This window comes from Coregonus lavaretus, assembly GCF_964263955.1.
Source record: "Coregonus lavaretus genome assembly, chromosome: 8".
NCBI classification, from domain to species: Eukaryota; Metazoa; Chordata; class Actinopteri; order Salmoniformes; family Salmonidae; genus Coregonus; species Coregonus lavaretus.
The window spans coordinates 962,579-975,170 of record NC_139995.1 but is presented as its reverse complement, the minus strand read 5'-3'; the positions used below and the strand labels follow the sequence as shown (position 1 = coordinate 975,170).

Below are 12,592 nucleotides of genomic sequence, written 5' to 3'. Positions count from 1 at the left end.
TTCTACTCAAATGTATGCACTGAATACCACCACTTCAAATTCGAAATCCAAATCGGACTTCCAATAGTCGAGTGAACAAGAGGGGATTTGGAAGGCTGGCCACACAAGACTAAGAAACATGTAATGTGCGGTGCAAACTCTGAGCATTTGTAGCCATTATATGATGTGTTTCATCATATATATTATATAATAAATAAATAAATAAATGTACCACCAGTTAAACCTTATGTGAGTAGCCTACTTTATTACATCAAATGTTTTGAAGGTGCATTTCATGAAATGCATTAAAGCCCTCCTTTTCCCCAATTTTGGCTCATCACCATTGTTCCAACTCCTTGTTATTTCCTGACTCAGAGGAATGAAAGCAGAATATCTGAAGCAGTAAAGATAAATCTATGATTGTAGAAAATAAAATAGAAAATATGGTTACATGTGGTCATAATTGTCATAAGTGGTATCAAAAGGCACAATGAGCATTGACAATTACAGGATGTGATTTACACTTCTGATAGTGGGCCTACTCATCTGCCTGTGTGGTGCGCTGGCTCCCTCGTGTGGCTAGGAGGGCGAAGCGCTGCAGTTCTGCTCGCTCCACTAAGCCTTGAGGGCAGGAACGTTGACTGGATCTAGTTTCAGCATCTTGTAGGACACAAGTTGACTTGGCACTTCAGCCAAGACGCTCTGGGCGAGGGCTTCCTTAGGGGCCTTCAGAGGACAGAATGACACCGTGAAGGGAAGAGCTCCAACAGCAGGGCAACAAAACAAACTCAAGATAGAAAAGTATGTAAAATCTGTCAATATCGCACCGAAGTGTTATGGAATGGTGCTTCACAGCCCACTGATACTATTACAGACTAAACTGATGTAAAGTGATGTTCCATCGTGAATCTTCTCAGTGGTACTGACAACACACTGCACAATGACACAACCGCAGACTAACAAACATACATTGGCGAACTGTCTGAGGGGCACAAACTGCACAATGTCCCTGGCCACGGGTTCGCCACTCAGGGACTTGAGTATGCCGTCGTCTCCATCTAGCAGCTCCATTGCCTTGAAGTTGGCTTTGCCCACTCCGATGATGATGATGGACATGGGCAGCCGTGAGGCCATGACGATGGCGTCCGTGATCTCCCCATTGGTGATGATGAGCAGGACAAAGTATTGCTGAGGGAAATGAAGAGGACAGAACAGTTTGTTAGATTTCATTCAGTTTGCAATGAACACAATGAGGTAGACAAAACAAATCCTTCTGCTTTCCACTGCGTGTTCATTCTGAGACCATTTTCATAACGGTTGAGTAGCCCATCTACTGCAAATGTCTGATTTGTATCATGTTTGTACATTAGGGCTGTCCCCAACAACAACAAAAATCATAGTCGACCGAGAGTCGTCCTGTTCTTTCGACCAATTGATTAGTCGAAATGTTTAAACTTATTTTTCCATAAACACTACCAGTCAAAAGTTTGGACCCTCCTACTCATTCAAGGGTTTTTCTTTATTTTTACTATTTCTACATTGTAGAATAATCGTGATGAAATAACACATATGGAATCAAGTGTTAAACAAATCAAAATATATTATATTTGAGATTCTTCAAAGTAGCCACCCTTTGCCTTGATGACAGCTTTGCACACTCTTGGCATTCTCTCAACCAGCTTCACCTGGAATGCTTTTCCAACAGTCTTGAAGGAGTTCCCACATATGCTGAGCACTTCTTGGCTGCTTTTCCTTCACTCTGTGGTCCAACTCATCCCAAACCATCTCGTCTCTGCTGCCTCCGCCGCATTGTTTTCAATCCCAATATACTGGTTAACTTTGCTATTATTCACATCGCAACATAGGGAAAGGCACCAATTCCACGGCGCGCTGAAGATTGTTTCAGAACCGCAGACAGCGATCGTATCCATCGCGGGAGTAAGCGCATTTGTTGTAAAATAATATTAGATTTATTAGTGTTGCGCCATTATTTTTACATAATAACCATTTACAATTTCAGTATCACATGTCGTAGAGTGATGGACTGTGCCATCCCCGTGGATGGATAAGTCCACTGAGACAGGCTCGAATCAGACAGGTGTCTTGTGCACCATGAAAAAAAATGGTGACTGCTGGACTAAAGAAATCTCGGTCGACCGACAGCCTATCGACCAAACAATCGACCAGTCGACTAAATGGGGTCAACCCTATTCTACATACAGTGCCTTCAGAAAGTATTCACAAGTAGATTTAAGTCAAAACTGTAACTCGGCCACTCAGGAACATTCACTTAGCTGGAACATACATGCACGCGCGACAAACTTGAGCATTCATTTTCCAGAATGAATGTTCATTGGTACATCCGTTTTAGTAGTGTCTGCTCTGCTCGAAATTTGAGGAGTTGAAACATAAACAGGGTATGGTTCGAAAGGTTAACGTCTCCTCTATTACAGTAAAATAATGTCTCCATGTGTTTCGGTGTCCATATGACCGATTCTGTTGGACCAAACCTCAAATGCATATGTCAGAGAGGAAGAAGTGATCTCTCATCTTTGTTGTTGTGAGTGGTAGGGAGAGGGCTTGGGACAAAGAGGCGAAGCGAGAGGTTTCACTTTCGACAAAATCTGTCCAAAATAAGCCCAATGCATTTCTATGCGCTTATTTTGAACCTAAGCTTGTCGCCTGCCTTCCTGCCTTTGGGACAATGACTCCCATTGTTAGGGCGGAGACATGAGCTTCTCGTCATTATATACAGATCTCTGGTGTAAATGGGAGAGTGCACAGCACAGAAGGAGCGAACGAGACGAGACCAAAAAGACAACATGAGAACAAGCGGACATACAGTAAACTCATAAAAACAAAAAAAACAAAAAGAAACTAGATTCTGCAATACAGGCATTTGGAATATCGAAAACAAATTATAATTCGATATATCGCCCAGCCCTACATTCACTGTTTTGGTAAGTAACTCCAGCGTAGATTTGGCCTTGTGTTTTAGGTTATTGTCCTGCTGAAAGATGAATTCATTTCCCAGTGTCTGGTGGAAAGCAGACTGAACCAGGTTTTCCTCTAGGATTTTGCCTGTGCTTAGCTCCATTCCGCTTTATCCTGAAAAACTCCACAGTCCTTAAAGACTACAAGCATACACATTCGTATTTGTATTTATTATGGATCCCCATTAGCTGCTGCCAAGGCACATTTTTGCAGTATTATTTTAGTGCCTTATTGCAAACAGGATGCATGTTTTGGAATATTTGTATTCTGTACAGGCATTCTTTTCACTCTGTCAATTAGGTTAGTATTGTGGAGTAACTACAATGTTGTTGGTCCATCCTCCGTTCTCCTATCACAGCCATTAAACTCTAACTGTTTTAAAGTCGCCATTGGCCTCGTGGTGAAATCCCTGAGCAGTTTCCTTCCTCTCCGGCAACTGAGTTAGGAAGAACTCCTGTATCTTTGTAGTGACTGGGTGTTTTGATACACCATCCAAAGTGTAATTAATAACTTCACCATGCTCAAATGTCAGCTTTTTTAATTTTTACCCATCTACCAATAGGTGCCCTTCTTTGCGAGGCATTGGAAAACCTCCCTGGTCTTTGAGGTTTAATCTGTTTGAAATTCACTGCTCAACTGAGGGACATTCCAGATAATTGTGTGGGGTACAGAGATGAGGTAGTCCTTAAAATCATGTTAAACACTATTATTGGGGCCTCCCGAGTGGTGCAGCGGTCTAAGGCACTGCATCGCAGTGCATGAAGCGTCACTACAGCCCCGGGTTCGATCCCAGGCTGTGTCACAGCCGGCCGTGACCGGGAGACCCAAGAGGCGGCGCACAATTGGCCCAGCGTCGTCCGGGTTAGGGAAGGCTTGGCCGGCCGGGATATCCTTGTCCCATCACGCTCTAGCGACTCCTTGTGGCGGGCCGGGCGCCTGCAAGCTGACTTCGATCGCCAGTTGTACGGTGTTTGCTCCGACACATTGGTGCGGCTGGCTTCTGGGTTAAGTGAGCAGTGTGTCAAGAAGCAGTGCATCTTGGCAGGGTCTTGTTTCGGAGGACGCATGGCTCTCGACCTTTGCCTCTCCCGGGTCGTCCGTACGGGAGTTGGAGCGATGGGACAAGACTAACTACCAATTGGATATCACAAAATTGGGGAGTAAAAGGGGCAAAAGTACAAAGAAAAAAGACCTTAATCCCATTGAGAACTTGTGGTCAATCCTCAAGAGGCGGGTGGACAAACAAAAACCCACAAAAATTCTGACAAACTCCAAGCATTGATTATGCAAGAATGGGCTGCCATCAGTCAGGATGTGGCCCAGAAGTTAATTGACAACATGCCAGGACGGATTGCAGAGGTCTTGAAAAAGAAGGGTAAACACTGCAAATATCGACTCTTTGCATAAACTTAATGTAATTGTCAATACAAGCCTTTGACACTTATGGAATGCTTGTAATTATACTTCAGTATACCATAGTAACATCTGACAAAAATATCTAAAAACACTGAAGCAGCAAACTTTGAAGACCAATACTTGTGTCATTCTCAGAACTTTTGACCACGACTGTAGTATAGACTACACCATCACAATAAATCCATTATTTATTTTAGACAGGTCTAAAGAAACATGACATGAAGAAAATGTAGTCTATTTCAGAAGAACAGAATAGTATACTCTGAGTTGTTCTTATGTTAGGAACTGATCTGGCTATGCCATATGGCTGTGGGCTACACTAGTTCATTTAGAAGACAAGATTTGCTTAGAATTCCGTGGCATTATTTGATATTATTTTATAGTGTGAAGAATACAATTGAACAAAGCTGAATAAAATAGAAAGGATATTTTCTCCAAACAATTTGAGGGAATGCGCACATGCGGCTATTCTGTGTTGAGTGGTTAACAAAGAAACAGGTACTCCTATATGCTTAATTTAGAGTTATTAATGTAACTTTAGTTGTGATACAAATGTTGGGCTATACAGCGCATTCAGAAAGTATTCAGACCCCTTGACTCTTTCCATATTTTGTTACATTAAAGACTTATTCTAAAATTGATTAAATAGTTTTTTTTCTCATCAATCTACACACAATACCCCATAATGACAAAGCAAAAACAGGTTTAGACATTTTTGCAAATTTATATAATTTTTATTTATTTTTTAATACCTTTTTACATAAGTATTCAGACCCTTTGCTATGAGACTCGAAATTTAGCTCAGGTGCATCCTGTTTCCATTGATCATCCTTGAGATGTTTCCACAACTTCGAGTACACCTGTGGTAAATTCAATTGATTGGACATGATTTGGAAAGTCTCTTTCCTGTCTATATAAGGTCCCACAGTTGACAGTGCGTGTCAGAGCAAAAACCAAGCCATGAGGTTGAAGGAATTGTGTCGAAGCACAGATCTGGGGAAGGGTATCAAAAAATGTCTGCAGCATTGAAGGTCCCCAAGAACACAGTGGCCTCCATCATTCTTAAATGGAAGAAGTTTGGAACCACAGACTCTTCCTAGAGCTGGCCACCCGGCCAAACTGAGCAATCGGGGCAGAAGGGCCTTAGTCAGGGAGGTGACAAAGAACTCGATGGTCACCTGACAGACCTCCTGAGTTCCTTTGTGGAGATGGGAGGACCTTCCAGAAGGACAACCATCTCTGCAGCACTCCACCAATCAGGCCTTTATGGTAGAGTGGCCAGACGGAAGTCACTCCTCAGTAAAAGGCACATGACAGCCCGCTTGGAGTTTGCCAAAAGGCACCTAAAGGACTCTCAGACAATGAGAAACAAGATTCTCTGGTCTGATGAAACCAAGATTGAACTCTTTGGCCTGAATGCCAAGCGTCACGTCTGGAGGAAACCTGGCACCATCCATACGGTGAAGCATGGTGGTGGCAGCATCATGCTGTGGGGATGTTTTTCAGCGGCAGGGACTGGGAAACTAGTCAGGATTGAGGGAAAGATGAATGGAGCAAAGTACAAAGCAAAGAGATCCTTGATGAAAACCTGCTCCAGAGCGCTCAGGACCTCAGACTGGGGCGAAGGTTCACCTTCCATGGCATTGCAAACGCCATGCTCTACCAACTGAGCTACATCCCTGCCGGCCATTCCCTCCCCTACCCTGGACGACGCTGGCTAATTGTGCGCCGCCCCATGGGTCTCCCGGTCGCGGCCGGCTACGACAGAGTCTGGATTCGAAACAGGATCTCTAGTGGCACAGCTAGCACTGCGCCACTCGGGAGCCATCACTTTGTTTTCTCACGCAATTGCATAGCCTATAGAAATGATGCGCAACATGAGCTCATGGGCTTTCATTAAGTGTTTGATTAGATTTTCGATTACATTTGCATTGATGTCAGAGTGATTAGAGGGACAAGAGCTCAGAGTACCAGGCAGTTAGCAAGTTTGGTAGGCTACTAATGACCATCAGCAGCATTAGAGCTTGGAAAAGCCTAATTGCCATGACTAAACGGTCACGTGGAATTTAACTGCCATCATGACTCATGACCGCCGGTGACTCGTTACTTTTCCCACATTTTGTTGTGTTACAGCCTGAATTTTAAATTGCTTAAATTGAGATTTTGTGTCACTGGCTACACACAATACCCCATAATGTCAAAGTGGAAATATAGTTTTAGAAATGTTTACAAATTAATTAAAAAAGCTGAAAAAGAAAAAAGCTGAAATGTCTTGAGTCAAACATTATTCAACCCCTTTGTTATGGCAAGCCTAAATAAGTTCAGGAGTAAAAATGTTCTTAATAAGTGGCATGGACTCACTGTGTGCAATAATAGTGCTTAACATGATGTTTTATGACTACCTCATTTCTGTACCCCACACATACAATTATCTGTAAGGTCCCTCAGTCGAGCAGAGAATTTCAAACAGATTTAACCACAAAGTCGAGAGGGGTTTTCCAACGCTGGGCACCCATTTGTAGATGGATAAAAAGAAAAGCAGACATTGAATATCCCTTTGAACATGGTGTTATTAATTGCACTTTGTAATTGGTGTATCAATACACCCAGTCACTACAAAGATACAGGCGTCCTTCCTAGCTCAGTTGCCGGAGAGGAAGGAAACCGCTCAGGAATTTCACCATGAGGCCATTGGTGACTTTAAAATAGTTACAGAGTGTAATGGCTATGATAGGAGAAAACTGAGGATGGATCTACAACATTGCAATTACTCCACTATACTAACTTAAATGACATAGTGAAAAGGATGCCTGTAGAGCAGGGTTCTTCAATTCCGGTCCTGGAGGGCCGAAACACTTCTGTTTTTTATTTCTACCTGGTAGTTAATTGCACTCACCTGGTGTCCCAGGTCTGAATTAGCCCCTGATTAGAAGGAGAGGATGAAAAACAGAGGTGTTTCGGCCCTCCAGGACCGGAATTGAAGAACCCTGCTGTAGAGAATATAAATATTGCATCCTGTTTAAAATAAGGCACTAAACCGCAAAAAATGTGGCAAATAAATGAACTTTATGTCGTGAATACAAACCGTTATGTTTGTGGCAAATCTAACACATCACTGAGTACCACCTCATATTGTCAAGCATGGTGGTGCCTGCATCATGTTATGGGTATGCTCGTCATCGGCAAGAACTAGGCAGTTTTTTTTGGATAAAAAGAAACAATAGAGCTAAGCACATCGATCCTACCATCCAGCCATGGAGATATGTCACTCGCCGTGGAAGTCGAAAGCAGCGACCTCTGGCAATGGGGGCCTCCTTGGTGATAGTAAGACCGGACCAGACACAGAATAGAAACAGCTTCGCCGCCCTGGATCCAGAGGTTCCGGCGCCTTCTTCCCTGGGGGCTTCCGATTCGAGATGAATCGGAAGCTTGTGCAATAATTGGAGATGAATGTTGCACTTTTGTCCCAGATCGGCACTCTAATGCTCCCGATCTTGCCGAATACATTGCTGCTGTGGCTAAGAACAATTCCCCACAGCCAGAGTGGACGCTTGCAACTTCATTGAAATCTGTGTTTGGGAGTCGGGGATCTCAGATTGCCCAATGGGCTGGAGCATGTGTTTTTTGCTTAGTCTGTCTAATTGTATTGCTAACATGTTGTAAGGTTATTTGTGCCTCCATAGCTGGGACATTTCAACCGATCTGTGTGCCAGTTACGGATTTCATATGCACATTTTTGTGAAACAGTTTCATTTCATATATAATAACGTCTTCCCCCCCCCTAAAAAAAAATAAGATATTGTAAAGTGGTTATCCCACTGGCTATAGGGTGAATGCACCTATTTGTAAGTCGCTCTGGATAAGAGCGTCTGCTAAATGACGTAAATGTAATGTAAATGTAATATAAATTAACGGTAAATGTACTACTGGTGATATAGGTAATGGGGAATTGATATACACTAACAATCAAATGCAAAAGATTCACACAATTAAGTTATGAAACAATGAATGTGAACAAATTGGCAGGAGAACGCGCATTCTGGAGAGAGAAGTGCATTGTGCATCTGGGCGCATGGTCAATCCGACATCTGCATTGGCCTCAGCAGAAGTCAGGGCATTCATACTTCTTGTGCTTCGCGGAGCAGTGCAGAGCTGTTGTCAAGGAAGTGAGTTTGTGTTTATACAGGATGTACCGCCCCCATCTACCGTCAACCAATCATGTCAATGCGGAGCTATACAGAGCCCTGCGCATTATTACAACATTTTGGAGGCGCATGGTGATGCAGTACAGAGCTCGATTTGGCCTCTGCATGCCTCTGGAGGCTCCGTAATTGCGTCCACATTTTCTAATCAAGCATAAATTGTCTTTTAGTCTAGGCCTCCGCGATGGATTAGTTCACTGAAATTGGTGCAAATATATGTAACTGCTCGACTAAAAGAATCTCGGACGACCAACAGCCTAACGACCAAACAATCGACTAATTGGGGTCAGCCCTAATTTACATTCGCGTTTTTCCACAGTATGAGTGATTTTACCACACGTTAATTCTGTGTTTCCCCAACTTTATTTCGATGCGCCTTTCTCTCTACAGCCTGGTCTCCACAAATCTCTGCACTCGCTGGCAAGAACTGACAGAAAGTCAGACCAATTACATGTGCGCATTCGATACGCCTGCATTCTTTCTACACCCTTATTCCTTTCGACACACCCAGTCAACGGTCGACATCGGGTTCTTAAGACAAACAAATATTGTGATAAGTACCTCTGTTCTGTGAACCAGCTGCCACCATCTTCTTGCTTAAAGAACTCTAGGAATGGATCAGATTTCCCAAACAAGTCCTGCAAGAGAGAGACACAATTATGAGCACTGGGGAATTAATAATGTGTTGGAGAGAATTTAGAAAACGGTTTATTACTCCTTAATAATGTAAAACACATTCCATTTGAAAAAACAAAGCACTGAGAAGTCTCTTTATTGTACCTTCTTATCCAGGCCTTTAGCCTCCACCTCCAGCACTATGGCCCTGTTATCTTTGATCTCCTCAGCAGTCATCTTTAACACACACACACACAAATTAGGGAATTCATGTGATCATCTCAAGAAACTGTTTGCATTAGCCTTATGCTTGTTATCACAACATTTACATAAGTGGGACCATTTTACATTTACACAGCCACTTACATTACTTACAGTAATGGTGCCTTTGCCTGCAGGCTTCCCCTTCTTCAGTTGTAGAGGTCTGGTAAGCTTCTTGCTGGACACAATCTGAAAGGCAAATGGTTGTTCATTGGAGGCACACCCCCATTGTATCAATGCATGTACACAATGATGCGAGACTAATTGGTCCACACATTCTTATATCCTAACCTGTCCCAGTGTGCACTCAAAACCCCCCAGGAAGTCATCATCGTTCAGATCGACAGACTTGTTGTCTATGTCATAGACACCCCGCTTCAACTTCCGCACTTTCTCAAAGTGGTAGGCCAGGAGCAGCTTCTAGGAGAACTCAGGATCCTGGCAGTTCTTCACCCTCTCCGTGCGGTCCAACTGTATAGTGAACCAGAAAGCATCTTCATGAACAAACCATAGGCCATTTAATTATATTCATTGCCAATTATTAGATGTTTCAATTAGTTTGCTTTCTTTCTCCCTACCTTGGTCCACTTGTCATTCCCGATGCTCTGCAGCAGCACGCAGATTGGGTCAGACTTGGATCCGGCGTCTTCGTTGAGGAGATTGCTGCACGAGATGGAGAGCTCTACTTTTGACACACATTGAGTAGCCATCTGAAAAACACAGGAAGAAAAAAATTGATTTCGGATCAACTATGACTGTATATTAAAGCAACAGTCTGCTCTGCTCTGCAATGAAAAACAATAACAATGGGGCCCCTGCCACTTGTTTTGGTATAAAGCTGAGGGATAGGGCCAGGGAAATGAAAATCCTCTCAAATTCATAGATAGTATGTGGACACCTGTTCGTCGAACATCTTATTCCAAAACCATGGGCATTAATATGGAGTTGGTCCCCCCCTTTGCTGCAATAGCAGCCACCACTCTTCTGGGAAGGCTTTCCACTAGATGTGGGAACATTGCTGCAGGGACTTGCTTCTATTCAGCCACAACAGCATTAGGGAGGCCGGGCAGTAATGTTGGGCAATTAGGCCTGGCTCGCAGTCGGCGTTCCAATTCATCCCAAAGGTGTTCGATGGGGTTGAGGTCAGGACACTATGCAGGCCAGTAAAGTTCTTCCACACTGATCTTGACAAACCATTTCTGTATGGAACTCGCTTTGTGCAAAGGGGCATTGTCATTCCCCAAACTGTTGAAGAATCTCTTCACTGGAACTAAGGGGCCTAGCCCGAACCATAAAAAATAGCCCCAGACCATTATTCCTCCTCCGCCAAACTTTACAGTTGGCACTATGCATTCGGGTAGGTAGCGTTCTCCTAGCATCCGCCAAACCCAGATGAGTCAGTTGGACTGCCAGATGGTGAAGCGTGATACATCACTCCAGAGAACACGTTTCCACTGCGCCATAGTCCAATGGCTGTGAGCTTTACACCACTCCAGCCGACGCTTGGCATTGCGCATGGTGATCTTAAGCTTGTGTGCGGCTGCTCGGCCATGGAAAGCCATTTCATGAAGCTCCCAACGAACAGTTCTGGTGCTGACGTTGCTTCCAGAGGCAGTTTGGAACTCGGTAGTGAGTGTTGCAACAGAGTACATACGATTTTTACCCTGAAATGACTAATTTGATTGGGTGTCCACATACTTTTGAAGCCATTTACATTCTTGTTGTTTGTAAACAATTGACTAATAAAACCTTTTGGGAAAGACAGTTGAACTAAGCCCATGAGGCATATATAAATGATATTCTTCAGGAATCAATAATATAAAGAATTGACATGACCATTAAAATAAGCTTTAACGTACACTCCTCAGTAAAATGGCAATTTTGCGAATGAATGCTTCTCACCATGATCAGCATTGAGACAATTAAAACTGGACAGGTAGCCTACTTCCTACTAGTTCACATCTGTCAACTTGTCATAGAACCAGCATGCAACCTACCAGGTGCGTATTTTACAGTAAAGACTCAACTTGGAGGAGAGAGAGAGCTTTCTGTGAAGGCAACAACCATTTTTCATCAAAACCCATTTTGAAGAGACTGACGAATCCCATGAGCCAATGAACGCCAATAAAACAACAAATCACTGCATTCAACTCATATCAAGCATTGGTTTACTTTAGAAAAATAAGTAGGCTAACGTTACAAATATTACCTTTTCGCACGAAACGGCAATATATCTGGTCTCCTATTAAACAGTTGTAGTTGTCACCCTGCCGTAACGCGATATTAATGTCGAGTCGAGCAAAGACTTCCTAAATTTGCTGTCTGACAAAAAGGTGTGGCAGATGGTCAAATCAGCATGATAGCTCAACAATTGGATAAACTGCCAGCAAAAAAAAACGTTCCTATTGGACAAGAGGCAACGTCACTCACGCTGTGCCCCCAGTGCAGGAAGTGACTACACACACATATACCTTGTTCAGGCTGCACTCAGACATATTTCCCGCCCTAGAGCTAATACAGATTTTTCCATTTACAAATGACCCGCTACATCCGATGTTCTGGTAGAGAATGTTAATGTATAAACTCAATAAACAGCCATAACCACCGTTGGAAACGTAACTAACTAAACCAGACACAAATGTATGTGTAACAGCTACATTTAATAGTATTGGGATTTGCCTGTACAATATTTAATTTTAGTGTTAGATCACTCATGCCTTGCGAATTTGCAAATGAATACGGTCCTTATCAAAATCCTTATTTCAAATGAGAGAGCAGAGCTCGTGAAACTGCTAATTTCTGCACTACTACTCGTCTAAATGTTAAAAACAATCTTAATCACATTTCAATAAAGGAAAATATTCATACACTTAACACATAATGGGCACACATTTCACTTTCTGTATATAGCAAATAGCAAGGCTGCATTTCCTATGTAGGCCTACTAACATTCCCACTGTAATTTTTGTTCTCAAATTCTGACCAGCCATTTCTCCACACTTGATAGCTATACATACATTTCTGCCCATGGACAGTTTGCCTATTCAGCTCTAATGATACAGTGCAACAGACATTGCAGTCAGTCTCTGAAGTTCAGCACATCAATTACTTTACAAATAACTACA

The 12,592-nt window shown here is 42.9% G+C and overlaps 1 pseudogene across 1 annotated transcript; it reads right to left on the bottom strand.

The window, feature by feature from the left end:
* Window positions 1-594: 594 nt before the first annotated feature.
* On the bottom strand, window positions 595-11,791 carry LOC311133412 (copine-3-like; annotated as a pseudogene). Its single transcript, XR_014615366.1, has 8 exons — window positions 11,677-11,791; window positions 10,046-10,177; window positions 9,759-9,938; window positions 9,582-9,656; window positions 9,372-9,443; window positions 9,153-9,229; window positions 1,071-1,167; window positions 595-705 (listed from the first exon to the last, which is right to left on the bottom strand). The product of XR_014615366.1 is annotated as a copine-3-like (transcript).
* Window positions 11,792-12,592: the final 801 nt, after the last annotated feature.